Below are 27,568 nucleotides of genomic sequence, written 5' to 3' on the forward strand. Positions count from 1 at the left end.
TGATTTTTTATCTGCTTCATTAGACATTTAGCCAATATCATCATTTATCAAGTGCCAAGTTTCCTTTAAACACTCTGAATCTAGGACTGTATCCATCTAGTTAGTAGGTGCAGTTCATGACTAGCCAGTGCAATCCCATCAGGCCAGATGGTTCAGGGGATGCTCCTTTAGGTAACATGATGAAGTTAAAAGCCTTAAAAAAAAAAGTCTTTCATAAAATGTCTAAATTTTCCTGAAGGGATAGGTGGTCTTATGAAAAAAGGATGATGCGAACATTATCATTGTTGGGCAATAGATAGTTAACAATACTAGGTATTTTAATAAATGGAGGCTAAATGGTACTTTGTAGAACAGCTTGATTCTGTGGACAAAGGGATTGGCTTTGTATATAGAAAACCTGGGTTCCAATACTGCATCTGGTGCCTGCAAGTGTGTGACTTTAATCTCTCAGTATCCCAGGCAACTCTATAAGTCTGTAAATTGCAAAGATGTTACTAATTTACAATAGTGAAGGGAACTTTCACAGAGAGTTCTCTGTAACATTGATATGAGTCAGGTCCCCAGTATACATATTAAAAAAAGTTTTTAACCCTAAGAAAAAAATTTTACCTCAGTTTCTTGGCACAATACTGCACTATACCCTAAAAGATGTAATTTTCATAAAAAATTAAATCTTTTTAAATTCTAATAAATAGACTTTGCTCTGAGATTCCATCTAACATAAAAAGAACCAATTAAGTAAAAGTAAACAAGTATTTATGTATTCATATGAATACATAAATACTTGTTTATATATATAAACAAATAAGCATTGGTAAGTGTATAGTGGTTACTTATAAGTATATTGTACCAATATTTAATTTCATATTTAAATGTATAATTATATAGATACAAATTTAATGCATATGTATATCCATATATTTATGTGAATGGGTATATTTAACATTTATATATACATGCATATAAATTTGTGTGTGTGTGTGTGTGTGCAACCTCTCCAGCATATGAATTAAAAAGAAGATGCTCACTCTACAATAAAAACAATTAATTTGGAGAATTAGAGGTAGAGAAGTGCCATTTCATTTACTAGAAGAATAGAGTTGGAATTCTAAGAAGTGAAGGATTACAGGCATACCATAAATACCATATGAATATATAATTTTTAAGTTTTTGTGCCCATTTGCATATAGGTATGCAAATGGGACATTTTTCCAACCAGAATGGAAACATTTTTATGAGCTGGGAATGTACATTCAATTTCTTTGCACCTAAATAAGAGACTTAAGAAACATTTGTGGAAACAATGAATTTTTCTATTGATTTGTTGAGTTGCTTGTTTCAGGTATTGCTGTTATGCACATAGATAATATCTAGATAAGGGACATGTGAGTGCATTTTAAGGAAGCTGTGAATTTAGATAGGGGGAAAAAAAACTTCTCCCTCCCCACCACTACCCTTTAAGTGAAGTTTAGCATTTCCTTAAATTATGAATGTAATCAATAAACCAAAGTACTCTGTAGCTTTTACCATACTATCAAAAGAGTCTATGCCACAAAAAAGCTTAAAACCCCACAGCAGGAATGATAGACGATGATATTGGTTAAATGTCTAATGAAGCAGAACCAAGAGAGGGAGTTCTTAACCTTTTTTGTGCCATAGAGCCCTTTGACATTTTGATGAAGTTTATGGACCCCTTCTCAGAATAATGTTTCTTAAATGCATAAAATAAAATGTTTAGGAATAAAAGAGAAGCTAATTTTATAGATGGGCAGTTAGCCTTTTTTTTTTTTAAAAAAAGTTCACTGTAGATAGACCACAAATCTTTAAAAATTCTTTCCAAGAAATCACTAAAATATTAATTATATGTAATATGTGGATTCTGATTGTTCTGGCTATATATTTCCAACCATGTATTTTTCAATTCATTCAGATGATTATATAAAAGTAATAATTTAAGAAACTTGCACAATGGAGGCATAGTTGCTAAATAAAAATATCCTACCATCTACAAAGATCTTAACAATATGGGTCAGAATTCTGGAGCTACTTAATTATGCATTAATTGCCTGAAAAGTGCCTCTGCTTCCTATTTCTCTTGTCTTTTTAGAATTCCAACTTCATGCCATTCAGAAGCTGAAATAGTACACACTCCACCTCTTCTCACTTTTTTAAATTGTCTTAAATTATGTAGACTGAGCATCTTTTTTTTAGTGCACTGACTGAAAAAGAAAAGTTTCCTTTTCATATAGAAGCTCATATCTATCTATCTATCTACCTATATTTTAAAAGTACCACATTTCTTTTTCTTTTTTGGTTTGCAATAAGATGCTCCCGCACAAAGAGCGCTACAATAGCGCATAGTGATTCTCTTGATAACGAGAGCTTTCCCGTTTCTGTGGAGTTTCCATTTGCCAGTGAGTTGCTGCTGCCGTGAGTCTGATTGATATATGACTGCAATGGCACTTTTCCATTTGACATTCTCTCCCTCTCTTGCTCTCTCTCTCTCTCTCTCTCTCTCTCTCTCTCTCTCTCTCTTCCCTACCCCCCCCCACTCCCCTGCCCCCCTCCACCCCGCTTGGCTTAAACAACAGCCCTAACTTTTGTGTGTTGCAAATATAAAAGGAAAACCATGTGACAGAGGGACAGAAGAACAAAAGCATTTGGAAGTAACAGGACCTCTTTCTAGCTCTCAGAAAAGTCTGAGAAGAAACGAACCCTTCATTTTCCCCAAGGTAAGCAGGAAAACAAGAGCTTACTACTTTTATAGCAAGTTACTTATTTCCAAACTCAGAATTTCATCTTCTTCTTAAATAAACACATGCTCTTTAAATAGTATTTAAATTTGCATTCCTCTAATTTGTATTCATTTGAAGCATGCCAGTTTTTGATTTTTCTTAAATTGCAGTGCCTTTGAAGTCTGTGACAGATCAAGGGAAGACATACTAAGTGTTCCTTAACTCTAAAAAGCAAGCAGTTTTTATTCTGTGAGTTTAAAAATATTTCACTTGAAAACTGTCTATATTTTAACATGTATTTTTGTAATGGCTCTTACCATGTGATCAGTTGAAAGGGGTATAGAAGGCATCACTCGTCCAGTATTAATTCATAGGCATCTTCTGCACTGCCTTTGTCTCATTACAATGGGGGCACTATTAATGCAGAACCCAAGTCCTGCTAGTTTAAGAGAGCTGTTTACTTTTATTGCTACTTATGTATGCTGCTGATCTCTTGCCAGTCATCTGCTGGAGTGCTTAGAATAATTTCAAACAATAGGCAATATTTATTTCTAGCTTTGTGTGTCATGCTTTGTAGGAACACTAGGAATCTGCACATTTACTGATTCTGACTTGGGATACTTTGTTGGGAAGTACACAGTGCTTGATAGAGTTGAGTATGGATTAATGTATGGTTCTAGTTGCATTAAAACACCAAGGAAATCTCCAGTGCTGGTATTGGCCACATCACTGAGTGTTGGTTATATTTAGAAGTCAGCTTACCCCTGAGGGGTGACAATTAACACAATGAAGAGGTCTAAGGAATATCTATGCAAGGATGCTCAGCCCCACTGTCAGAATTAATTCATAGTTTCAGTGTCAGAAATGTGAGGAGAAAACTTTGAGACACTTTCTTGGGAATATGAGGATTTTTTCAATTTCCTGAAATCATTTATTTTTTCAGAAGAAAAATTCTCTCTTTAAATCTGATTCTCACTGTAGGAAGCATGAGTGTAACTCTTTTCTTGTTTGGGTAAAAAAGAAGTGTTTGACTGTGAACAGAATGTTAATGTGTCAGAGTATAGTGGAACTGGAGCTCATTGTAGTGGGTGAACCACAATAAAACTTAATTTAAAAAGATAGTCCTCTATATTACTAAAACTCAGGTAAGTGAAAGACAGTCACTTAGTAAGACTGGAATTTGGGGGAGACCATCCTTCATAATTAGAATGATTAGTTAAATTGTTTATTTTTGTTTTCATTTATAACACTACATTGTTTGAATGACAAAAAAAAAAAAAAAGAAATCCAATAGTGATGAATTGTTCCAATGGATCTGTATGGAATACCAGGTGTATTTATGCATCTACAGGTCTCCCAAATATATATACAGGTGTCATTACGTACATTACAATATATGGGCGTCATTAAAGGGCAGTGCATGTTAATATAGGGTTTCTGCAGAGACCATTGAAACCAACTTTTAAATATCATATGATTGAGTTAATCCCTACCTTTCATGTTAAAATGATACCTGAATCAGAAGTATATAACCCAGAAAGTTATATACTTTACACACACACACACACACACGGAGAGAGAAAGAGAGAGAGAGAGAGAGAGAGAGAGAGAGAGAGAGAGAGAGAGAGAGAGAGAGATGTTTTTTGTCTTTTAAAAAGGTTTATTGGGAAATTTTTTATTTCTCTAATAATTTCCTAAACAAAGTTGTTAAAATATACATCTGGTTTTTGATGAAAGTACTTTGGGACATTGGAGATATGGGGCAATATTATAGAAACACCATAAAAATTATGAATTCCATTGCCTCGGGATTGCAGGGTAATTCTTCACCAAAATATCCCCCAAAACATCATTATTAACTATGACATTTAACTGACTAATTTTGTGAAACCATCAATCAGGTCAGTTTTATATAATTTGCTCACAAATATTGTCTTTACAGGTAAAGAACAAAGGCAGAGGTTTGAATCTTTGAATGTATAATATATTCAGAGATGGAAACATGTCTGTATAACTCTCATTTGTAATTCAAGTTTAAAGTCACTGCCAAGAGCCCATAAGGCAATTTTCAATAATACTTAACAGTTTCTAACTCATTCAGTCATTTGATCTCTTAAAAAAAATGTGAGGACTTTCCTGAGTACATTCACCATATTTTACTGAATGTTTTCACCAAGGGTATTTCCAGAGGTTTAGATGCTTATAACTGCTTAAAGCATTATAGCTCTATTTTCCCTTCTGTAATGGCACCGTTATGATAAGGAGATGACCCATGGAAACGGATAGTTGAGCAATATCTTGACAGTTATGATAAGCCATATGGAGATCCTTAATCACTCTAAGCTAGCAATTATCTTTTTTTCTTACCTGTAGTGCTGGGATTCCTTCCCTTCTGATACCCATCATTTGATCCTGGGTACTTAACATTTTCACAACTAATCTGTGCCAGAGGTTTTCAGAAGGGTTGAAAGAAATCTGTGAGAATACCAACTTGTCCTTTTTCTCCTCCCAACTTCACCCCCCATACTCCCACCAAGATCTTGAAAACAACCACACTCTTTTTCTATCTGGGATGGATATGAGTCACCTTCTCAGAGGCTGACATCAGTGGCACTGGATGAATCATTCAACTAGAATCATTCATGGAGGGAGATGCAGTTACTATCTCCCACCACCAGTCCCACCCCCAAGGTCAAAACATATGACCTCTGGGCCTGGCCTGAATTCAAAAGGTCCCTGGGAATTGGAAGCTGGGGGTTGTTCCCAAAACCCAGGTCTCCCTCAGAGCCACACACAGCGCTGCTTTCAAATCAACTCATCTCATCTCATGTTCTCTGTAGTTGATTAGGTTATTTGTAATCATCCCAAAACACAGAATCACCAGGGTCCATGGAATTGGTGCTTATCAGGAGATAATCAATTTCAGTGGGTTTAAAATGCTTATAATTTCCCAAGGGGGCCTAATTCATAACAATTCCTAGACCAGATCTAGCTGTGCTGTTAGCCAGCTGCCCCCCACCCCAATTTCCCCCCATGACAGTGGGTTTGCATCATTTCCCTAAAACTAACAGTCAGCATTGGCAGGGGGTAGTGGGGGGAAGAGGAGGGGTAGTACATATAAGGGAAAGGGGAAATAGGGATGAGGGGGTGCTTACTGTTGACAATCCTAGACATGATCAGCTGTTATTTCCTTTTTATGTATGACAGTGTGGAACATATTAAAATTTCACTAGGATGGTATGTTTGGAATCCCTCTGATGCCCCACCTCACCAAGTTACCCGAACAATAAAAGCAAGGTTGTAAGCCTTTGAACAGATGGCAGGCTATATATTCACCCCTCTTTCTTTTACATAATCTAATTGTAAAAAGAATCTGGGTACCCCTGGCACTGCCATGTCTCTGAACTTCCTACATGTCTTTCCTCTGCAATCTCATTCTCTTCATGTAATCACTGGCATCTCTTTCTCTCTGTTTGTCTGTCTCTGTCTGTCTCCTTCTCTGTCTGTCTCTGTTTCTTTCCCTATCTTTGTCTGTCTCTCTGTGTATAAAGATATTGTTTTTCTTCATTTCTTTACCTCCCTATTACATGAATTTTAGGGATTTATTTAGAGCTCCTTTAACTGAGCCCCTTCTATTGTTAGTCCTCTCTTCACCTTACTTGTTTTTCTTTTTTAAATTATGAACTTGATGTATATACAAGCACTTTCTTATACAAAGAATAGGAAAAGAGGACTGTGTGTGATGCAGAACTCTATAATATACAGCTGATTTTTAAAAGTACATAATACATTTAACATAGTAATTCCAACACTGTCTTGTTTGAATCCCCTTACTTCTGTCCCTTCATAGTTTCTTTTTAAATTCTTAATTAATGTTCATCTCTTTCTTTTCTTTTTTTTTTTTTGGGGGGGGGAAGGCCAGGGGCCAAGGGATATCACTATCACTACTCCAATCTGCTTATCACTTCTCTCCCAACACCTTTCAAAAACCTTCACTTGTAACAGATAAGTATATTCAAGCAAAAACAAAAACATACCTTGGGCTTACACTTGTTTACAAGACTACTTAGGTACAGATCATTCTGGGGAAAGACACTAAAAAGATTTTTCTCTTTTTTATTATTCCATATGTGTCAATCTGATATCAGTCATTGTTTGGATGAAACAACTTGAAGGCTTTTCAAAATCTAAGCTTGAACTCACTTCTAAGCATACAGAGATATCGTAGCTCTGTTGGCCATGAGGATAGGCAAATTAGAGTTAATATGGAGGCCCTTGATTGGTTGAGGTTAGCCATAACAATGCAAATGTTGAACACATCTCTGTCCAAATGCTGAGGTGGAAGTTGGGTAGAATAAAAGGAATGTTTTTCTTTAAATATATCTCTTTTGTGTTTTCATATCACCAGAACTTCTCCCAGTATCTCTAACTTTTATACTATCAGAGAGTCATATCATATAAATAACAGCTTTTTAAAAAAAAGAGGAAGAAGAGAAAAAAATCATCAAAGTTAACCAAAGCATTGAAAAAAATCTAAAAACACATGCAATGTTTCATATCCATGGATCCCCCAAATCTGCAAAAGAGTGAGATGGGATTGTTTTCTCTTTTATTTCTTTTGGGGCCATGTCTTTTCTTTATAATTTTTGGAACATTCAGTTTTGATAGAAAGGATGTTAACAAAGATAACCTTGTAGAAGTAATAGTTTTCTTATTTTTAGGGGAAATCTGAAAAACAAAAATAAAGTTTCCTGAATCAAAAAGAATCCAGGATCAGAGATTTAAAGCTATAAGGTTCTTTTATTCCATTTTACAGATGAAGAAACAGGCCAGGAAGGTTATTTATCTTGCTTAAAGTCATTCCAGTAGTAAGTGGCAGAACTAGAATTCAAATCTAGATTCTCTGACCATAAATCTTATTCTTTCCAGTAAAACAAAATGGCTCTGTCCCTTTCTTCATTTTTATCCTTACCATTTATCCTATAAAAAGATATGAATGACTCTTATTCTAGTCAACAATCTGAATTGTTATCACTAAGTCATTTTTGAGAAGAGCAAGTTGGAAAGAGACTTTAGCATGAAACAAGTTGAAAATCCATGGGGCCTTCAGAATAGAGACTTTTTGCTTATTTTATAACAAAGCAACTGTTTGGTTTATAAGACGCAAATGGAAAGAATTGGACATCTCAATTAGATTTTCCCATTTAAGAGTCTCACACAGCCCACTGTTGCATTCATAAATGGTATAGCTAATATCCTCTGAATGGAAATGTAGTCTATGGTGCTGTTACCCATTCCTTTTCTTTTCCTGGGGGCTTCAATACTCTTTACTAAATTAGCTAAAGTCCATTAAAAAGCCCAAAAGGAGAAAATTTAACACAGCTGAATTAAAATGAGCTTTTTCCTTCCAGCTCTACCAGGAAAAAAACAACACCCTCCTCCTTTGCCACTTCTTGGGTTTAATATGAATTATTCCATACAAGTCCCTAGAGGTTCTATTTAAAGACTCCTGGCAGCATGAAGGGAGAGGGTAAAAATACAGCCACTCTTTTGTCCACCAATGGTTTTCTTTGGGAGTGCATTAAGAACATTCCTATTTTCCTGTCTACCCCTGCCAGTGGCAACATTCCAGCTAATAGTACCCACTGCTTACCAGTCAGGTCAGCAGTCATGCACTTCTATATTTGATTTCCATAGAAGACAAAGACAGGGAATCCTTTTGAAATCTATGAGGGGCCTCAGAGGAGGGAAACATCAGTTGACTTTGCATACTACATGCTGCAAATGTGTATGCACACATACACATACATGCACAGTCCCCACATCAATATTTGGGGAAGATTTGACTAAGGATATGCCTTAAGATGCCAACTTTACTGATCATCCACAGGGATTCCCTTTCCTGGGAAAAACATGCATTTTATCATCCCTATATTCCCACCCTATCCCTGTGCCTCTGGCTTAGTGGGGCTCAGAGCCAAAGGCTGACAGGTGTCAGGGTTTATTTTATTGTCACAGACAGTACACCCACGTCAGGTAACCCAGGCTTCAAGCACCAGATGGGATTTACATTCTGAAGCAACCATTTGCTTATCCAAAAGAGTACTGAGTTGGAAAGATTCCATGAATGGGAAAACCCTTCTCAATATTGTTGGGTATTTTTCCCCATTGCCTTTTTTTGATGGGGGAGTGAGGCAAAGGAGAGCAATTTGGACTATTATAGGTCTCCTTGGTATGGAAAATGTCTCTCCTCCACTGATACAGATGGACAAAATATCTATAACTTTTAGCTTTAAAAATGCTAGAAATATCGTTTTTGATTTCTGATTCTTCTGCAAATAATCTTGGTTAACTCTGGGATTTAAACATCAGAAGCAATAGCTCAAATTCTAAAAATAAATTATTTTCTGAAAAAAAAGTCACAGAAATGAAACTTGTCTTTAGACAATTTTCAAAAATTCTCCCACTGTGAAAATTTTCTTAATTGTTACAGATAGAAACTCCTCTAAAATTTATAGCTTTAAAAATTATCTATACACTGAAAGGTTAACTTCCTAGTGGTCACACAACTAGTTGTGTCAGAGGCAAGATGGCAATCTGGGTCTTCCTAATTCCAGGGTCAATCCTCTATCCATTCTGCTATATTACCTCTCACAGTGCTTATATTTTGAAAATCTTTCCTTTTAGAGTCCATTTCCTGTCAAGTTCTGACAAGCTTTTGAGAAAAGGTTTTACCACCCTTATCTGATTGCAGTGGGTAAAATCTTCTCTTTACATCCGATGGTTAAACTCTTTCTTCCAACCTTGGCCTAATCTCAACCCCTAAAAACAAAACAAAACAAAAGTTCTGACCTATGGCACTATTATTTTAAAGTAAAAATGTGGCATGTAACCTTTAAATTAAAAAATGAAGAAAGATGGTGGTTAAAATGTGAACTTTTTCTGTCAGGCAGACTTAAGAGCAGAATAAAATTTTTGCCAACTGAAAAGACAAAATAATTCAAACCTTAATTGAGGTTTGAGTCTTCAAAAAAACCCAAAGATTTCAGGAGTTGCTATTTTTAAGAACTTTACTGTGTTGCAAAAAATAATTCTCTTAGAATTTGAATTATTATTTTTGGTATTCAAAGCCCAATGATAGATCAACAAGGTTATTTTTCAGATGATTTGGAAATCAGAGGTGAGAGTTCTAGTATACATTGTTCCAACAGTACTGTGACTTTAGGATTTTAGCAACTAGGAGAAATGTTTCCAGTATTTATTCTGACAGCCTCTGACACAAGCCTTACTCAGATGTAACTGTATTGAAATTAAGATTGATGCATTTTGTTATTCATATCCACTGATTGCCAACCCAGGAGGTCTATTTTAATAGTGATTGGAAAGATAAAGTAGTTTCCATTGTTTATGCTTACTCATTTCAAGGGCTATATATACAGCTGTTAGGTGAAGTCACCATCTACCCTGTAAAATGTTGCTGCTGATGCAAGTCCAGCTTCAGAAATACTCTATTAGGAAACAGAAGCAGAAGAAACAGAAGTAGAAGCAGAAGAAAGAAAAGAAGAAGAAGAAGAAGAAGAAGAAGAAGAAGAAGAAGAAGAAGAAGAAGAAGAAGAAGAAGAAGAAGAAGAAGAAGAAGAAGAAGAAGAAGAAGAAGAAGAAGAAGAAGAAGAAGAAAGAAAAGAACTAAAAGAAGAAAAAAAGGAAAAGAAAAAAGGAAAAGGAGAAGAAAAAAATAGAAGAAAAACAATCCTTAGAGAAGCAATTTTAGTTAATTTCACATCGCAAGTCATACCATTAATATGTCAGGACATTCTCAGTATCCAAAGCAGTGAAAGCTCAAAGTATCTAGGGGTCTTATGATGAAGGCACTTAGGAGAGCTGTTTTCTTGCATTTTTTTTTTGTATGAGGATATGTGTGTTGCACCATCATACATTTATGTTGCCATCTGGGGCTCGTGAAATCCTTGGAATGGGGATTCCAGAAACCATCTGCTTGCTCTTCCAACAAGATTACCAAAAGGAAAGTGGAAAGATGGTATTGGGTTCTAACAAACATTACCTTCATTATCCTTGGAGTCCTCAGAAGTAAATGAGCATTCTGAGAATTTATCCATCTGCTACAAGAATCATCAATTACCAAAATCAGTTATTTCATCCACTTGTGCAATGGGCTACAGAATATGAAATATAATATGTGTATCATTATATAGAGTCAGTGTCATATATATAAAAGTCTTAACTAGGCAACTTACTGATAAGGATTGCAGTACTGTGTTTGTTAAGACTTGGATGCACAGACTATCTCCTATTTATAAACAGTTTGTGTTCCAAAATGGCATTTGCAAAATGATTTTTTAAAATTCAATTCATTGAATATTTGCTGTGTCTTCTATGATTAAATAATTCAATGCATAGAATACCAGGTCTGGAATTAGGAAGACCCAGTTCAAATTCAGCCTCAGTCACTTACTAGCTGTATGACCCTGGACAAATCACTTAATCCTGTTTGCCTCAGTTTCCTCATCTAAGGAATGAGCTGAAGAAGGAAACATCAAACTGCTCCAGTATCTTTGTCAAAAAAATTGCAGACGGGGTCATGAAGAATTGGACATGACTGAAACAAGTGAAATAAAATGTCTTATATGTGTAAAAAACTCTGACTTCCAGACAGGGCTGTGCTAGATTTTCTTTTAATTGTTCAGTTTTCAGGGTGCATATTCCTATCTTAGAAATCATCAAATGTTATAACTCAGGGGGCATTACATAATTGTTTTGTTGATTATTCTAGATTTAAGAAAGATAATAGAATAAATTAAACTTAAAAGTGTATTATATGTGTATATTTTCCCCCAAAAGTCAGTTGTTAAAAATTACCAGCACACTACTTGTTCCTTGGATGCAAAGAAAAAATTGAAATTATCCCTAATCTTTACTAACAAGATATTATATATCTACATATAGATATGTATATGTATGCATATATATACGCACATACATACATATATATCTATACATATATGTATATGTATATATGTATATATATATATATGTATGTATGTATACACACATACACAGAGAGAGAGAGATCAGCATAATCCAAAGTAATTTGGAGAGAGAGAGAATACTATCAGCTGGAGTGGGAGGGAAGGGATCAGAGGAAATATTACAGAGGAGGTATCCTCTGAGAAGATCAGAGGAAGTATCATCAATCACAAAGAGGGCTACCTTAAAGGATCAGTGTTAGCTTGAGCATTGTCCAAGAAAGAACTCCAAGCTTAGCATACTCATAGCACTTTGTATGTGATATTCCTCTAAGGGTTAAGATGTGGTTAAGCAAACTGATAAAGTAGATTTGTGAATGGGGCAAATTGGTGGAACAGAGAGTAGTCAAAAGAGGAGGTAACTGTGGCTGTGGCTATAAAGTTATTGTTGAGGCAAAATAAAATAATTTGAAAGGGTTAGTTATTAAGAAATTACAAATGACCACAAAAAAGTTTTAGCTATGTGATGAGGTTTGAGGTATAAATATCCACAAGTAATTTGAAGATACAAGGTTGTAAATTCTCAAGCAGTACATTAAATTAGAGAAATTGTGTGTGACCTACACATAGGGTGTAATGTTTGTATTTCTACCCATAGTTGAGTGACTGTTATCTGTGTTCCAAGTATGGGATGATTTCTCTCCTAAAGGAGGTAAAGGATCTGAAGAATGCCTTTCTGCACCCCAGGTCATTAGGGAGAATGAAGGGATCATAAAGGAAGCAGATGAAAGGCTCCAATGAGGGAAAATGATCTGAGTTGGAGGAGGAGGGAGATGACCTTTGTAAGGATAATGTAGCATGGAAGACTGTCACACAGAGGGAAAAGGGGGTAAGAGGACAGCTGTATAATTAAAACTTAAAAACACATTCAAGGCTCTTCTTGAAAAAGAGAAATCCGAATGCTTTGAAGAATAAGAAGCTTCTTGTTCTCCCAAGAACGTCATAAAAGAAACTCAGATCCACATCAACTAAGGGGATGAGGAAGAGGAGGAGAAAAGTAGTAGTAGTTGGTAATTCCCAGCTCAGAAGTATGTTGGCATCCAACTTAATAACAACAATGGAATTGTCTGTTCTTTTTCTAAGGGTAGATATTAAAGAAATAAAAGAAAATCTCTTAGATTCAATGCATGACAAGTACTGACTCTTGGAGATTCATTTAGGCATGACACTACCAGAAAGAATCTAAAAGATTTTGTCAATGATTATGAAGTCTTGAATGAGAAATTGAGGACCATACAAACATAGATGTGTTTTATTTAATGTTGCCCATCTTTGTGCCTAAGGGATACATAAGAGAAAAAATAGAGAAGTGAGCAGCTCAAGCAATCAAGAAACATTTGTCAAGCACCTACGATGTGCCAAGGCATATAGGAATACTAGGAGAAGTAAAAGATAGCTTATATGCTAATGGGGGAGACTACAAGCAAACAAATAAATGCAAAGCAAGTTATATACAGGATAAATAGGAACAGAAATAAAGTATTAGAATCAAGGGAGTTGGGAAAGACTTCCTATAAAAGATGGGATATTTATTGGTACTTAAAGGAAGTCAGAGAAGTTCTCAGGGGAAGTTGAAAAGGAAGAGAGAGCATTCCAGGCAGGAAGGACAGCCAAACTTCCCAGAGCTTAGAGATGGAGTATCTTGCTCAAGGAATAACAAGGATGCCAATATCATTGGATTGAATGGGGAAAGGAGGAAGTAATTAGAAGACTGGAAAATTAAGTAGGAGTAAATTATGAAGTTCTTTGAATGGCAAACAGCATTTTGTATTTGCTCATGGAGGTCATAGGAAGTCATTGGAATTTATCAAATAGGGGAGTGACATGGTCAGATGTGCACTTTAGGTAACTGAATAAAGAATGGATTAGAGTAGAGAGACCCTTGAGGCAGGCAGACCCACCAGCTGATTATTGCAATGGTCCAGGTGTGAGGTGATAAGAATCGGCATCAGGGGTGATGACAGTATCAGAGAAGAGAAAGGGACATGTATGAGTGATATTGCAAAGCTGAAATATTCAGGTCTTGGCAATAACTTGAATATGGGGCATGAGAGATAGTTGGGATTTGAGGATAATGTGTAGATTGTGGTTTGAAAGGACAAAGAGGAGGATGTTGCCCTCTCGTAATGAGAGAAGGTAGAAGTGGGGAAGACTTAGGAAGAAAGATAATGGATTCTGTTTTTGGACTGTTTTGGTTTAATATGTCCACTGGTCAGCAAGTTGGATAAGTCTGAAAGCTGGAAATGTTAGATTGGAGGTCAGCAGAGAGATTAAGGGTATGATAGATTTGAGAACTAGCAGTATAGAAAGGATCATTAAATCTGTAAGACCCCGTAAGGTACCCAAGAAGAGTGAAGACAAGAGGTACTAGGATAGAAGAAGCCTGAGAGACATTCACAGTTAGAGGATGTGATCTTCATGAACATCCAGCAAAAGGAGATCCAGAAGAAGCAGTCTCATAGGTAAGAGGAGAACCAAGGGAGAATAGTGTCCTAAAAACCTAGGAAAAAGAGGCTATTGAGAAGGAGGAAATCAATAGTATTAAAGGCTGCAGAGAGACCCAGAGGAATGAGAAATGAGAAAAGATCTTTGAATTTAGTAATTAAGAGATCACTAGTAACTTTGGGGAGAGCAATTTCATTGGCATGATCAAGTTGAAAACAGAATTATATAGGGTTAAGAAGACAGTAAAAGAAAGTGGAGGCACCTATTGTAGATGACCTTTTGAGTAGTTTAGCTACAAAAGGCAGGGAAATATAGGACAACAGCAAAGATGGAGCATCAAGTGAGGTTTTTTTTTCAGGAGATGGGAGATTTGGATATGTATGTGGACAATTGGGAATGAGATAATAGAGAGAGAGAAATTATAATAAAGTGGAAGGCCAGCTTATCAAGATGAAGGAGGCTTGAGTCAAGCCAAAAGGTTGACTAAAACAATGGTGTTTGAGAATGGGATTCGTGTTTCTAGATCATAGTGCAGTGCAGAATTGACAGTTTTTAACCAGTAATGGAAAACAAGTAGCAGACTGATAAAAATGTATTTGCCAAGCATTTTGCAAATCTAATTTAGAGGCTTTAAGCTAAAATGATAGGGGTTATTGCTTGTGTATATTCTCAGATATATGCAAGTAGTTATCATAAGGAGTACTTTTAATTAAGGAGGAGGAATAGCATCTAAGGCATCCAGAAATTTATAGGAGACAAAATCCAAGGAAGAAGCCAGTAGTAAAATTTATGATCTCAAATGTCTGTACTTGAAATTTAGGAAATAAGGAAAAGAAACTAGAGATTCTATCAGGAAGAGAAAAGTCTGACCACATAGTTATTGAATAATTGTGGAATGAAAGACATGACTGAATCATGTCATTGGAGGAATATTTTCTATTTTAGAAAATAAGTTAGACAAATGGTTGGGGTTGTATTGTATATTAAGAAGGTATATTCATGTGAGGAAAACTCAGGGAAGGGAAGCATGATAGAGAGTATTTGAATAAAGGTCAAAGGAGGGAAAAACAGAAGTGATCTTGTCACTGGAATGGACTACAGACCATTTGGACAACAAGAGGAAGCAGATAAGTTTTAGAAATAAATCAAAAGCCTAGTGCAAAGGTATGATATTTAGTGAGATAGGGACTTCAACTGTCCAGACATTTGCAGGAATTTTCTCTTTGCCAAAGGCAAAACAGCTAATTATTCCTCGACTTGTCTTAGTGATGATTTCATTTTTCGAAAGTTAGAAGAACCAAAACTGGAAAATTCTATTCTGGATATAATTCTCAAGGAAAGGGAAGAACTGGTTCCTTAAATGGAAATATTAGGAATATTAAATGGAACTGATACTTCTCTTCCAGGATTTGTAAGGAATAGAGAAAAACCAGGCATAAAATGATAAGTACCCTAGATTTGGGGCAAACAGATTTCAAAAGATTTAGGAAAAAGATAGTTGAGATCCTAGTGAATAAAATATTTTGGGAAAATTAGCCCAGGAAAGATGGGACATGTTCAGGAAAGAAATTCTACAATTGCAAAGGAAATTGGGGAGGAGAAAAAATGAGATTGATATGAAGAGAACTCACCAATCAACTTTATCTTTAAAAAGAAATGTACAAAAGAAGCAAGACCAGGTAACAAAAGATGATTATAAGAGTGTAAGATAACTCTCTAAAATAATATTAATAATGTTGAAGTTCAAAATGAGCTGGGATGGATAAAAAAGCTAAGGACAACAAAAAGCATTTTAAAAAGTAGATGAAGATTAAAGAAAGAATAGGACCTTTGCTTAAGGTGAGGGAGATAATGCTAATTGACAATAGAAACTAAGTAGAGCCATTCAATATTTATTGTTCTGTTTTTCCTGCAAGGTAGAGACAAAAGTTTACACTAGAAATGATAATATAAAAATAACTAACATAGAATTGATAACCAAGATATCACCTGGCCCAGATGAACTACTTCCTAGGATCCCTAAAGAACTCACAAAAATAATTACAGAACCACTCTTAGCAATACTTTAAGGATCATGGAAAATAGGAAGAGTACCAAAAGCTTGAGTAAGAGAAAATGTCCCAATTTTCAAAAATGGAAAGAGAATATACACTGGAAACCACATGCCATTATGTTTGATTTTGAATCCTGAAGAAATTATTGAGAGTGTCATTAAAGAAATGGTTGGCAAAATCTGGAAAATCTAGATTACCAAATAAGTAGTTGAGGGGTGCTATAAATATAATTTATATAAATTTTACCAAAGTGTTGGATAAAATATATAATAATGTTCTTGAAGAAAAGATGTGAAGATATGTATTAAATCAGAGATTCCACAACTTCCTTCATTTTCAATGCTTTTAGTGTCTCAGTGATTTTTTCCCTGGCATCACATGACCAAAAAGAAATATTTAATGATTTCATTTAAATAGTTAAAATCAACCATAATAAGTATCTATGGCCTAACATTTTAAGTAGCCATTTCAGAAAAATAATACAAATTGATTTTTTTTATTCTGTGCTTTTGTTGGACACTGAATAGCTTCTCAAAACTTGGAATAAGATTAGACACTATTACTTTTGTTTCTGTTCCAAATCAATTTTTTGTGAGACTTGGTTTTGTCATAGTAATCACCAAAAAAACAGATTCACAAAGATATGGCTTCATGAATGTAGGTGTAGTGTAGGTGAAAATACTTGAAACCAAAAACAAATACCAAACACTGTAAAATATCATTGAGGGCAATGTAGCATGACCTAATGATGAAATTAAATTATGTATCATCTTGTATTTTCTACATCTGATATAGACTATCACTGTGCTCTCCTTAAAAGGCTGAGAACTATGAGATTAGGTGACAATTGGCTTGATTAAAAAACCAGCAAAGAATAGTTGTTAATGGGTAAATATTAACTTGGCAGGAGCTCACCAGAGGAATGCCTCCAGTGATCAGTTTTGCCCTGTGCTATTTAACATTTTGATCAATGATTTGAATAAAGGCTTACATAGTATACTCATCATATTTGTAGGTGACACAACGCTGGGAAGGATAATCAATATATTGGATGACAGATTCAGGATCCAAATGGATCTTGATAGGTTAAAGCTGTGGGCTGTATCTAATCAAATGAAATTCAATAGGAATAAATGGAAAGTCTTAACCTTAAGTATGAAAAATCAACTCCACAAATAGAAGATAGGGGAGACAAATATAAAGAAGCAGCCTTTCTGAAAAGAATCTCAGGCTTTAAGTAGACAGCAAGCTTACTATCAGTACTAGGGTGTAGCAGCTAATATGGCTCATGCAATTTGGGGCTGAATTGGGAGAGGAATAACTTCCAATAATATAGAGATGATATTTCCACTGTACTCTTCCCTTGTTAGACATCATCTTGTTTATCATTTTTGGTTCTAAACACTTTCCTTTAAGAAAAATGACAATAAGCTAAAATGTATCCAGATAAGACCAACTAGTATGAAGAAAGATTTTGAGTATATTCCATATGAGGACTGGTTAAAAGAACTGAACATGTTTGGGTCAGAGATAAGAAAAGGGGGGAAAGGAGGAAGAGCTTAATAGTTATATTCAAGTATTTGGAAGATTTCATTTGGATGAAATTTTAGACTTCATTTTGGCCTCTTAAGGCAAAAACAAAAATAAAATCTGCAGCTGAATATAGGAGCAAAGAAGCCAGTTTTGGGAAGATGATCTCAAAGAAAAACAAAAACAAAACTATAGTGGTTGGACAGTTAGGTGGCACAGTGGATAGGGTGGCAGTCTTAGAGTCAGAAAGACTCATCTTCACAAATTAGAATTCAGCCTCAGACACTGGCTGTGTGACCCTGAGTAAGTCACTTAACCCTATTTGCCTCAGTTTCCTCAACTGTAAAATGAGCTGAAGAAGGAAATGAAAAACCGCTTTAATATCTTTTGCCCAGAAAACCTCAAATGGAGTCACAAAGAGTCACTCATGACTAAAATAACTCAACAACAGAGGTGTTTAGGATGGGTCAGACTAACTCTAGGGGTGGTGTGTTACGTCTCCTTAGAAGTTTCAAGCAGAGATTTGGTGATCTTTTGTGTATAGATTGGATCTGCATTAAATGGCTATTGAGATCCCCTCCAACTGTCAAATTCTGTTTTGAACACTTTTCACTATGCAGGGGTCACAGTATATTACACGGGGTAGAACTTTAGAAGTCATCCAGTGTACTCCCACATATATTTGAACAGACACCTAAAGAAATTAAGTGGTGTGCCCATAGATACACAGATAACTAGTAGCAATGTCAGGATTAAAATTTGATTCCAAAATCACTGATCTTTCTATTTATAAAATCAAGAAAACTTTTAGACTATAAAATCTAATAATGATAGTAAAAATTCCTTTTACAATGTCCAAGACTCGACTGAGAGATTCACCTATCACCCAAAGTAACCTATTCTATTTTGGGGAATCTATAGATGTTATGAACATTTTCCTTATATTTAGCCTTATGATTTCCTCACATTTCCTTGAAATCTGCCTCCCTTCATCTTTTATCTTGTTCTAGTGTTGATAATAAATACATGGTTGTCTTTCAAATACTTTAAGACAATTGGTTATTTTTCTATTCTCCATCCTCTCCATTCCACAAGGTCTTCCTTTGGTAAGGCTAAACATTTCCAGCTCCTTCAACTGATCCATATATGGCACCTTGGGGAATGTCATGCATACACTGTAAATACAAAATTTATACATATACTCCTAGTTGAGAGAGAGAGAGAGAATTATTAGGATATTTACACATTTCTGACATATAAGTATAAACTGCAATTAACAACATAGGTTATTGAATACAGCTAGAGAGAAAAAGGTATTAATAAGCAGAAAACAGTGATCTGTGATAATGAAAATAGGTTTTGTCCTCAAAACATGGGTATATTCATAAAAACTGAGATGTTAGGACTCAACCAGAAATTTGGGTTTGATCATTTCATTTTCTCCTGAACAATGTTTATTACTTTTAATACTGGCCAAATAAGGGTATGTGAAGGTGATAGATGCCTCTTAAGTTAAATCATTTTCACTTGTGTCTGACTTTTTGTGACCCAATTTGGGACACATTTGGGATTATCCTGGAAAAGATACTGGGATGGTTTGTCATTTCCTTATTCAGCTCATTTTACAAGTAAGAGTACTTGACCAGGGTCACACAAATAATAAGTATCTGAGGCCAGATTTGAATTTAGGAAGATGTGTCTTCCTGACTCCAAGCCCAAAACTCTATTCACCATGTCACCTAGCTGCCCCAAAAGATGACAGATAGTTGAATAAAGTAGAAACAATTTTCTCATTATATTCTCTTTTTAATCATTCTTATATGGTAAAGACTATTATTTATTATGATTTTCCCCAGATGTCTTCCTCATTAATTTCTCTTCCCTCATCTTTTCCTTCTTTTTTCATTTTTTTTTCTCAAAGACAAAAATGGCAATAGTTGAAGCTACCATTCATGTGAGGTGGTTTTGAAAAGACATATATTTAATTCTATCATAAAGGTAGAATAATAGTTTAAGTCCCATAATTTTTATGCCTTTTCTATGCAGAACATTTACACTGTGACAGTCTTTTTCTTCTTCTAAATGGAATAATAGAAATATATTAGGAAAGACATTGATAAGTTAGAGAGAATCTAGAGACAAACCATACTGGATGCTAAAATGGCTTGAGATCATGTCAAATGAAGGTGGTAGAAAGAACTAAGGGAATTTAGCAAAGACAAGGGCAGACAGCAGGGTGAGGGGATAAAATATGATAGCTGTTTTAAAGTATTTGAAGAGCTGTCTCATAGGAGAGGGATTTGAATTATTCTGCTTGCTCCCAGAGGTCAGAACTTGTAGTACAGCTGAGTCCCAATTAGTGTGAATAATGAATCCCCTGTAGTAACTGAATATATTCGGACATTCAGACACTATTAGAAGTTCTAATTATGTAAAATGTGGTAAATGGTTCCAATCCAGTGGAAATATGTAGTATGAATTCAAGTAATGTGACTGCTTAAGGGGAATTCTATTGTTTGTACTAATTGGGACCTAGGTGCAATTTGGTAAGAGAGGGAAATTTAGGTGTAATGTCAGTAAAAACTTCCTGACAATTAGAACTTTCCAAAAATAGCCCAGGCTTTCTCTGGAAGTAGTAAGTTTTCTCTCATTTCAAATATTTAAATAAAGCAAGTGCTAACTTGCCTAGTAGATTGTAGAGGTAATCTCTGTTCAGGTATGAGTTTAACTAGACTGCCACTGAGTTTTTTCCAAATTGGGAATTCTGAGAAAGAATGGCTGTGGGAGAGGGAGAAACAGTGCCTTTCAAGGGACCTTTTGGGGACCTAGCATGAAATAATGACCACAGCTGCTGCTGCCTAATGGGCCTGCCATTGTTTGGAGCCCCAGCTCTTTGCCTTGTCATTCAGCCCTGTCTTGGCTGCTACTAAACATGTAGCCCAATAGGAATAATATTAAAAAACATTCATTGAGTGTGCTAAATGCTTTATACAATCCAACATGCTGTTTGCAGTTTATAAATTAAGCACCATGGGAGAAGGCATTCCATTTATTTTTTGAGGCATTTGATTGGCCAAAGGCAACTAGAAGACTAGGTACTTGGGAAAGGGATGGCTAACAATTTGCATTCTCAGATTTCATTTGTGTTTTTTCTAATTTTTCTAAAATCTTCTAATTTTCTAAAATTTTTCTAATTTTATTGTAAAAATATGTTTACAAATAACCACCCTTTTGCAGTTCTAGTCACCAATTTTCAAAAAATAATTTATTTAGTTGAGGAGATAACTAGAATATTTTTTAATTTGAGACTTGGAAGAATCTCAAGGACTATCTAGTTCAATATATGTACTTGAAAAAAACCTGACTACAAACATACCTGACAAGGATCATGAAATCTCTGCACGAAAATTTCTAGTAAGGAGGATTATCACTCCTTCCCCAGATAACCTATTCCACTTATGTTCCACTTTTTTCTAATTGAAAATGTCTATTTTCAGTTCCAAATTCTCTCCATCCCTCCAGCCCCTCCTCCACTCATTCAGAAGGCAAGCAATACAATTCCTATTATACATGTGAAGTCATGCAAAAAGAGTTCCATATTAGCCATGTTAGGGGAAAAGGCAAGAAAAATAAAGAAAGTAAAAAAAGGTGCTTTAATCTGCTTTAATAGTTTCTTAGTTCTCTCTCTCTCTCTCTCTCTCTCTCTCTCTCTCTCTCTCCCTCTCTCTCTCCCCCCTTCTCTCTCTCTCTCTCTCTCCTTCTCTCTCTCTCTCGACATAGCATTTTTCATCATGAGTTCTTTATGAGGAGTTCTGAATGTCAGGAAGTTTTTCTTAACTTCAAACTTTAATTTATTTCTCTATAACTCCCTTTCATTGTATCTGGTCTGGAGCCAAAAAGAACAGGTCTAAGTTCTCTCCTCTAACTGACAAGATACCTATTTTGTTCATTATTTTCCCCTCCTTCTATGAATCTTCTTTCCTCCAGGCTAAACATTACCAGTCTCTAAGTCAATCCTTATAGAATATACATTCAAATAGAAGATAAGACTGCATTGAAAGTTGGTGAAAAATTTAGTAGTTGAACTCTCTACAAATCATTTAACCTCCATTTGCCTAAGACCACTAACTCCCTAGAATTTGTCTCTTAATAATAGAAGTTGTAATCTGCCTTAGTGAAGAAAGAATTGGGAACTACCTACACTGAAGACCACAGGATAATATTTGAGTAGTGAGTAGGAAGAGTAAGTATAATCATTTGTCTTCCTCTCCATTTAAAAAAGTAAATGAATAAAATTATATACTGGTGATAGCAGATTAGATTTTGAATCTTTTCTGGAGCCATGGTTTTGTCCTCTCATTTGTTCAGCACAGAAATTGATTCAAGAAAGTTAAATCTGAATTGATCATTTATAGTTTATTTCAAAACACAAAAAAAGAACTTAGGAGAAAAAAATAAGCGAGAAATGACCCCTCTTCTGCCACCATTTAAATGGATATCTGACACTTTCAATAACTAATCTGGGGATTGTAGTTTCTTTCTAAAACTTAATCAACAGAGGAAAATTTTAGTACTACCAAGTTTGATTGTCAGTTTTAAACTTTGGTTTTAAAAGACTCTAATTCAGAAAACATGACAAGTACCTTCAATAAATTTTATATCATATATACATATATATATATATATATAGGTATTTATACATGCATATGTAGAGAGACAGAGCATCAGAGAAGTTTAATTCCTTGTATCATACTTTAAAATGCATATGTACTATATACTCTATTGTGATTCCACTAAGAGAGAAAACATATCTTAAAAAATAAAGCAAAACAAAAAAATCTTTCATCATGTAGCATAGTACCTTCTATGCATTGGGCATTAGTTGAATTCAGTGAATTGAATCAAATTGACTGTTTCAAAAATTTACATCAACTGTTGCCACCACCAAGAAGAGCCAAAATGATGGGCAAACAGGTTTTAAAGGCAATTCTGAATAAGCTTCCAAACTCAGAATTTCCAAAGGAGGAGCCTACATTTATTAGTGCTAAAAGCCGTCTGTGGGGAAGATGTGAATCCCAAACCTCCTCTTTCCATTGCCAGGTGAGTTGGAGCCAGGATGAGGCTAGCTTTGGCACTCTTTGCCCTCTGAAGTTTGCTTAGCTTGTCACTGAAATAAATTATGTGTGTACAGTATGGTATCATCTGCCAGTTTGGAAGGTCAGCATACATGAAAGCCAGCCTGTGGGTATAAAACAGACTCTAACCTAGGAGACTAGGACTCTTTGTGAACTGTGTTATGCTATACCCCTCATGGATAACAGGTGGGGGATCTGGGCACCAGTTGTTTGGATTTCTTTTCCATTAGGACCACTTGGAAAGTAGCTCTAAAAAATAGGCACTACTTTTGACTACAGTGATTTCTTATTAGAGATATTAAAATGCAACCATCAATGGGTGATTGCAATTCATCATCTTTTCTACTGCGTCTACAAACCTAGAGAAAAGTATTACCATAAATGACAGCATCCTGTCTCTGATTAGGACAGAAATACCTAACATTTCTGCGTTATAAAGCTTGCTATCACAATATATGGCACTAAAAATGTTTTAACTACAATTGTCCTTCAAACATCTATGAATTCAACAATATGGGTTACCCTTAAGACCTATTATATGGTCTTCTAAAATCTTTGAAGTCAAAAAAGTTATTTTCCTATGATCAAACTAGTGATAAGTTTCATTGAATTAATTTCAGTTGGTCCACATATAAATATCACTAGTGCTTGAGGAAGTCTTTCCAGACTGGCAAGAACTATCAATTTCAGCTCTGTTGGCATAGGTATCAAGTATGCAGGATCACATTTATGTCTTGATGAAGCATTGGAGGATTTGAATTCTCTTTGAAAATTAATTTAATTTGGAAAATTAATCAGATATTCTCTAAAGTATTCAGGATTTGAAATCACTAGTTCACAGGATCTTAAGTTGAAAAGAACATGGGGTCATCTAGTCTTACTCTTATGGGTAAGACTGAACAGAGCAATATCTCTGGCAAGGAATGATTCACACTCTACTTAAAGACTTCCTTTGGTGGAAAACATATTGCCTTCCAAGGCAACCATTTCCCTTTGGAAGGCTTTCGAGTGCTTTTGCTTACATTTGCTTAAAATTCTCTTTGATCTGCCCTGGCATCTGTTGTCTTGCTTACTTTGGCTAATTTTGCTGTGGCCTACTTACTGCCCTTTATAACCTGTATAAATGGATAATAACAAGAATAATAGAAAGGAATAAAGATTCATAAATTGTCAGAGCTGGAATCGATTTTAGGTATCATATGACTTATTTCATACTATGTCATTTATGTGAACTACTCTGCTTTTATTACTGGCCCTTTTTTTTTTTAAAGCATTTCTCCCTTTCTGAATTTCTTCATCTCTTCTCTGAAATCAAGAGTACTGGTACATTACATTTGAATGCTTACAGTAAGAAACACCAATCTTAAATTATCTTATATTCTTATCCTATATTCTTACCTTACCACTATGAAACAACTTTCTATCTTGTGGTATGCTCACATGTTTTCAGAATACTCCTATTTCAGATTTTAAAGTAAAACCAGAACTAAAATGCTGAGGCTTTGGAGTTTTAAAAGGAAAATTTGACTCTTTCTGGTAAGAAAGTAGTCTTGCCTAGGAGTACTGAATGAACCTGATGACAGCTAAAGATCCCATATTATCTCCCATCTCCCTTTATGTCTTCTTCATTAACACTTCTGGGTCTATTCTCCTATCTCTGATTTGGAAAAGAGATTGAGAAGTTTTATTTGATACTATAAACAGGTTTTTGAGATTCTTTGAAATTTTTTGTTTGTTTTTCATTGTTGAATTTTTTTGTTTGTTTTTGTTTTTGTTTCTTTATTTGTTTTTCGTTTTTGTTCTGGACTTGTGATTTTATTATGAGGAAATGCCTAGTGAGGAAACTCTGGATACCAGTCTAGAACCAAGCTGTCTTGGTTTTTGGTCTTGGAGAACTGTCCAGAGCACAGAAATATTAAATGTCATATCCTGGTCACACAGACAATACGCGTCACAGGCACTACCCTCTCCTCATTACAATTGAAGTTTCAATCACCCAGACTTATCTCTTGGATAGAAGTCCAGTAATAACCTCTAGCAAAATTGAATCAGCTCTGAACTCTCACCTCTTCAATATCTTCCTGGCTCTCCAGGAGATCAATCTGATTCAAAAGGATTAAAAGTGGACATCAGAGAATTCCTCCCAGATCCCCCCCTTTAAGGTAAGGACCTCATGAAGCCACATTATCATTTTCCACCTGGTTGCAGGTGCTCACTTCCCCAGTTTGTCAGATTCTTTTTATTTTAAATGTTATCTTCTCCAATAAAATTGTGAGATCCTTGAGGGCAAGGATATTTTGTCTTTTTTTTTTTTTTTTTTTTTTTTTTTGCAACCTCAGTACTTAGTATAGTGCAAGGCACATAGAAAATGCTTAGTAAATGTTTATTGACTGGCTGTTTGACTATATTCTCAATTTTTAGGTCATCCTAGAATCCTTACTCTCATTCACTCCACAAACTGTTGTAAAATCTTGTTTCTTCTCCATTCAAAGAGTAAACATAAATCAGATGACAATATATCCCAAACAATATATCAAGTGAATGAGTTCATCCAAAAGAAAAACAGATCTATATCTCACATTAGGGAAATTCCTACAAAGTCTCTAGAAAGAAGGACATGATCAAGGTCTTAGATTTTCTGCATGTATTTATAATACATGCATAAATATAATTGTATATATTTGTATATGTCTTACAGACATAAACATATGCACATATGTATATGTATACATACATATACACCTATGCAATTGTGACTCCCAGATAAAGAATATGTTAGGACTAACATTCTAATCCATTTGCCTATCCCCTTTCCCCACCACATAGCTACTTCCCTCTTTCAGAACCTTTTTACCTGGACTTTCCAGATCTGTACTATTGTAGTTTTCTCTTAATTGGTCTTTTGATTCTAGAATCTTTCCTCTCTACAACCACCAACTATTTTCCTAGGGAACAGGTCTCAACATCACTCCTCTGATAAAAGATCTTCAGTGGTTCACATCACCTCTAGGATAAAATAAAATTTCAATCTGATCTTCAAGACTCTCTACTATCTAACTACTATCTTCCTTTCAAACATTATTTTATATAACTCTTTTCTTACACTCTAAATTCCAACCAAATTAGCCTATTAGCTATTTGGTGAATCTAAGCTAGCACCCTATCTCCAAACTTTTATGCAGGCTTTTGCCTATTCCTGGAACATGCTCACTCCATTTCTACCTCCACTTTTTAGGACTGTTATTTCCTTAAAGTTGAACTCAGCTCCTACAGAAGTATAACGATGCTTTTCAGTTTTTAATATTTTTATTCTGCTCAAATTATGGTGTCATAAATGTTCAAGTTCACATAGAGGTAATGTTGATGAAAAGCTAAGGACAACAAAAAGAATATATATATATATATATATATATATATATATATATATATACACACACACACGCACAATATGCATATAAATTGTCATTTTATTATATTGTGTTCTATATGTATATGAGGAATAACCCAAAAGTTTCTAGCTATTTCTAGCTATTAAAGCTTATAACTACACTAAGACTTTTGGAACACTTTGTATAAAAACCGTATGTGGATGGGAGAAACTAAAAGAGGGAACTGGATTGTCCCAGGTGATTGGAACAGTGTTAACCAACAACAAATGAAGACTCAATTCAGATTTTACTTTTTTTTTTCTTTCGAGAAGAAACATCTTTCAAATTGAAAGAATACAACAAAAATTATAAATCAGGAGTTGATATCCAAGATAAATAAAAGGAATAACCCTTGGTTATCTCATTTTTTTTAAATCAATAATTGAGTAAAGGCACAAATGGAATGATTATTACGTTTTCAGATGACCAAGAACTGAGAAGATAGTTACACATTGGACAAAAAAGTCAAGAAACACAAAGACCTTTATAGGCCAAATCTTTTCCTTATATCAAATATAATAAAATGAAATTTAGTAGAAATGAATATAAATCCTTATGCTGGAGATTCTTTTAAAAAATACTTCACACGAATAAATATAGAGAAGCCATGGTTAGACATCATAGGTCAAGAAGATGTGTGTTCTAGATGCACCTCTAATACTAGTGCTACAACCATAGCAATATCACTCAACTTCAAACAATCTCAAACCAATTAGAGACCATCTCTTACAAGGAAGTAGTAGACATAATTTCAATATTGATGGATAATATGTAAAAACTTTATCTATCAATCTATCTAATTATTTACTTATCAGTATTTCTATCATCTATCTTTCATCTTTCTGTCTATCTATCTAATCATCTACTTGTCTATCTGTCTGATTATCTATCTCTTAAATACATAGTTATGTGTTAAGACTAAATCTAACATTATATCATATAATATAACATTATTTTGTTACATGAGAAGACTAACATATGTCATATCATGCAATCTTTAATATATTAGATGATAATATAAAATATCTATTATATCATATTATATAACACATATGGCATCTTATGTGACATAATAGGATTAATACATATAGCATATCACATCATCTAATATACAATATATGATTCTTTCTTTCTTGACTGTTTGAGTTTGAGCTGCCTATGTAGTATCCAGATGTTCAATAGGTGGTTGTCATTGAG

At 34.8% G+C, this 27,568-nt stretch overlaps 1 protein-coding gene across 1 annotated transcript in view; it reads left to right on the top strand.

Moving 5' to 3' along the window:
• The first annotated feature begins 2,555 nt into the window (after positions 1-2,555).
• NDP (norrin cystine knot growth factor NDP) overlaps positions 2,556-27,568 on the top strand; it is a 51,048-nt gene continuing 26,035 nt past the window's right edge. The window contains exon 1 of the mRNA XM_003763448.2: positions 2,556-2,732. The gene's annotated coding sequence lies outside the window, so the exon portion shown is untranslated. The remainder of the gene's footprint in view (positions 2,733-27,568) is intronic.

This window comes from Sarcophilus harrisii, chromosome 3 (genome assembly GCF_902635505.1).
Source record: "Sarcophilus harrisii chromosome 3, mSarHar1.11, whole genome shotgun sequence".
NCBI classification, from domain to species: domain Eukaryota; kingdom Metazoa; phylum Chordata; class Mammalia; order Dasyuromorphia; family Dasyuridae; genus Sarcophilus; species Sarcophilus harrisii.